Source organism: Pinus tabuliformis, chromosome 1_2, assembly GCF_031772625.1.
Source record: "Pinus tabuliformis cultivar Carrire ecotype Pingquan chromosome 1_2, CPIR1, whole genome shotgun sequence".
Classification (NCBI taxonomy): Eukaryota; Viridiplantae; Streptophyta; class Pinopsida; order Pinales; family Pinaceae; genus Pinus; species Pinus tabuliformis.
In genome coordinates this window covers 1,162,450,652-1,162,455,290 of record NC_142298.1, presented here as the reverse complement: position 1 = coordinate 1,162,455,290, position 4,639 = coordinate 1,162,450,652, and the positions used below count along the sequence as shown (strand labels likewise).

Below are 4,639 nucleotides of genomic sequence, written 5' to 3'. Positions count from 1 at the left end.
ATGCTGAAAACTATACAATAATATATACAAATTGATTCTCATCTATAATGGACAAAATTTCATTATTCCACCGCCACAACCCATAAAATAAAAAGGATAATTGTCACTAGGCAATCCACATTGATGAAAATAGCATGTCTCAAATGAAGGAGACATATTTACAAAATGACTTTCTAATATGCCTAATATTTGAATAAACATGATGACTCATGGTACTTCATTTTTATTTTTTTCATCTTCTGGCACGCCTATAATGTTCAACCCCAAAATCATATATTATTCCACAACTAAGTGACTAAGTGTTCTCCATCAACTATGTATGTAGACACTTTCATTTTGCATGGCCAGCACTGTGCAGAGGACGTGTATTCCTCACTCTCGATTTTCTCAGGGTGCTCTCTCAAATAATTCATGTAGTTCTGAGCCTCCGGATATCCTACACTGTCTGCAACAATACAGGTTCCTTTGCCAAGCATGCTTTTGTTCTCGAGTAACATAAAATCCGGCAAATAGCAATGTTTGAAGTGATCCATGAACACGAAATCAAAATACCTAGCTGATATTTCATTCAAAATTTCCTCTAATTTGTCATCCAGTTCACTCAGTATACCTTTTAACACTGTCACTTTTGAGGAGAGTCCTGATAGAAACAAATGCACATAAAATTATATTAAAGTTTTAGAAGATAGAGACCTATGAAGTAATTGATGCATTCCATGATTATTTGTGAACTAAAGTCATAAATGTTCATATATAAGCGTTAATGTTTACTGAGACATTAAATTAAAAGTAGGAAGGAGAAAAAGATATTTGTATAGTTGTCGAATTTTATATATATATATAATATCTTTCCTATTGAACATGCGTGTTTTAGAAGGGAAATAGAAATTGTCAAACAGGACTATAATACTAAGACTTAATCTGATGACTATGTGACAACAACATATTTATTTGAATTGATATGAGAATTGTTAGAACTTTTACCTGCATACTCTATCATTTCACTGGCAATACCAAAGTTGTGTGAGTTCATCTCTATTGTAACCAGCTTGCTGTCAGGCTCAGTCATCTTTGAAGCAATCCTAATGGCAGAATACCCACAATAAGTTCCAAGCTCTAACGCAACCCTGGGAGCATAAGTCTGCACGGCATCATCGAGAATATAACCCTTCTCCTTCCCTAAAATTGTCATCCAGGATTGGTCAGTAAAACTGTCAATTGCTTCGAGCACGGCCTTTGCATTTCCCTTCTGTGCATTTTGTCGGACATAGTTCATCAGGGCTCGCTCTCTGCAATCGGGAGAATGACCTTTCAGCCTTGCTTGTTTGTCAAAGTAAAATGTGCAGTAAGACTACCTTCGACACAAGCTCAGATGCCATGGCTTTAATTTGTTTGGCACAATATGACAAAAGACTTGCACCTTTCGATGTTGAGCACAAATACAAATTTGAAGATATATATAGAGAGAGAGGGGAACGAAAAAGGATGCGATTCTAGGCTTTGTGCACATGTTAGGTTAATTCGAAAGTGCGTAGATTCCAAGCGAATTTAGATTTTTTTTTGCGAGGGGGAGCAAAATCACAACACCTTTTCGAGAAGATGTAGACACCTCATAAGATTACGCATGACGGCACAAGTCAAGCTGTGGTCATCTCATGACGCCATGCTCTTTTATGATGGAAGCATGGTGCTTCTGAAATTAAGTTTCAAGAGCGAATCACATGGAAGCATACACATTCAACACAATGGGTAATTTCTCTATGAAGGAAGTTGTAAAGGTAGGTGGGAAAAATGTTTAAACACCTCATAAGATGAGGTATGAGAGCACAATTCATGCTTTGGTCATCTCATTCTATTATCTTCCCACAGTCACACATTAAACAACCAGGATGAAGTCTCTCGACACAACACCACGTCATAAGATGAGGTATGAAGGAACAATTCAAACTTTAATCTTTATCTTCCGGAGACATCGTGGCTTCTTGGGCGTGGGAAGCATAGCGTTTTAAGGAGTAAATCGCATCAAGGCATACACACTCAACGTAACTGACAGTAGTTGCCCCAGAAAGGTGTAAAGAATCTCTTGAAATAAGAACGGAAATATATATGTGTTTTCATGTGACTAACGGATCAAATAAAATGCAAGTGTTACGCCAAATTATTGAGAGAATAAAGAAAAACGTCATTAAGGAATATAAAAAAAAAAGTATTTCCAGGTAAATTTAAGGAGATTTTGTGGTTCCCTAAAGAATTAGACGAGAAAAAAATTAACATATAATAATGATGTGGCTAATCTAAATCTAAAACTAAGGAATCAATATTAAAAGTGTAAAGGTACACCTAAAGAATAGAAATTTAGGAGATCATCGTGAAAAACTAAATCACTAAATACAAAAACTCATATTTCTAATAGAATAAATATTAAATAAAGATTATTTGAAAAAAAATTAGAAAACTCTCTTATTAAGAGAAACATTCTATTTCAATAGTTGCTACTTCACGATGGAAATTTGTGGTTACAACATTTGGTTATGGTAAAATTATAAGAACATAAAATAACATGAGTGGATTATGTGAGGGTGAAAGTGTTATTTCATTGGCTAGAAAACCAACTTAATTATGACTTATCATAATTAGACTAAGCATAATGATATTAAGTACCATTTTGTAAGGGAGATAATTGATGGAGATGGAGTAGCTTTTAAAAAGATTCACACTCAAGAACATTTTGTTGATATGCAAATAAAGGAGCTACTAAATAAAATTTATGAGGTTGAGAATGAAAATATTGGGTGCTGAACATAGACAAACAAAGGAGGTAGTGACATTTCATGAAGAAAATGGGGAACTCATGGTTGATATCTAAAATATGAAGGATTACAATTATTGATTGGGTATCAAGTTTGTTTTCTAGCCTAAGAAGCCAAGTTGGGGACCCGTACTGGTTTCTTTGGAGACTTAAAAGAAATGACAACATATTGCATCTTGCCTAATAAGCAAAAAAATAATATCAACTATAATAGAGAAAATTAAGTTAGAAGAGAGGAGGTTGAGAGATAGAGTTAGAGACTTGGCATAACAAATTGTGGCACTTGATCAAAGAGATGTTTAGTCTTTGAATAATAAGGAAATTAACTTAATAACCCAGGTGAGACAATTTGAATATCACATTGATGATTATAGGGAAAAAATAGAGAATGTTGAAAATGAGATTATTCGGTTAAGGGAATCTCTACCAGAGTCACTTAAGCAAACAAAACAAGCAGAAGATGATGAGGATTCAAGCAAGAAAAATTCCAAGAAAAATAAAAGGGAAAATCATGAGTGGTAGAAATCACTTGTAAGATTTCAAAGGCTATGCAAAGACAAGGAAAGGATAATTGAGGTACATTTGCAAGCTATAAATGAGAAGGCCGATAGTAGCCCACAAGACATAGATGATTGTATTGCCAAACTATAGAGGGAAGAACTGTGATTGATTGGTGTATAGAAAGTTTCGAGCTAGCATTTGGAGAAGTACAGGTGGGAAGTTGATGCTCTAAGGAGGGAAAATGGAAGCCTTTTAGAGAGGCTATGGAGCAAGTGGAAAGGATGTGTCTTTGGGTTGATCCTTGATCAAGAGCTATAGGACATACTTGACAAACTACAAGCTTAGTTGCTCTCACTGTTAGATGAAATCATCTTGTTTGCTTCCAAGCTACTAGAATCTTCTAAAAAGAATATTTCCAATATTGTTGCATTTGAATCCAATGAAATGGTGTATTCAAAATGTTGGGTAGTTAATAAAAAGGAAAGGAATCATGCCCTTGAACTCGAGATGGGTTTTCAAATATTTGGAAGAAAGGGTGATTCTTGAAAAAACATACGAATACGAAATGAAATCTTAAACGAAATGTCCCATTTATCATGTAGTGAATCTCTTAGACAAGCTGCAGAAGATTCAAAGCCTTGGCAACTATAGATAGATTCTTTAGAGGTATTTTCATTTATTTTTCCATCACTGTTAAGGTTTTCTTTCAATGTAGTCGTATGGCAAAGTACATTTCTAATCTGTTAATGGCTAGGGTTTGTCATGAAACAAGAAATAATTTATCTATCCCCTATGCACACCATACACATATCCTATTATAGGGCACTAAATAATTAGGTGAAGCTTGTAAATTATAGGGAAGCATAAAACCAAACAAACAACAAAATAGGTAATATATTCTATTGAACTATGATATTTCTGGCCTAATACCTCCATTTCTACTTTTAAAAGTCTTATAGCCTTGTAACCTCTACATCTTTACTGCAAGGGTTTAATTAAAAAGGTAATTGAACTCTTCGGGTAGTTCTACTTTTGCTGAGATGCTTAAATGGAATTTCAACTTTGAAGGGAATATTATATTGCATTGCATCACCATGAAATCCATAAAATGAAGCTTAACAACTATAGTGATGTTTCTTATTATATTCATTTCAATTAAATTAAAGTGAAATTTAGGTACAACCTGAGTCCCCAAGATATATGTCGTAAACCAACCACATAAGTGTTACATACTTGTCCTCTTAACTCGTAGAAACAATGATTATTATAGGTGGTTTCAAAAGTTTAAATAAAAAAAGTAAAATTGATGCCTTTTTACTTGCATGAAGC

General features: G+C 34.1%; 1 pseudogene; it reads right to left on the bottom strand.

The window, feature by feature from the left end:
- Positions 1-249: 249 nt before the first annotated feature.
- Positions 250-1,379, bottom strand: LOC149210353 (uncharacterized; annotated as a pseudogene).
- Positions 1,380-4,639: the final 3,260 nt, after the last annotated feature.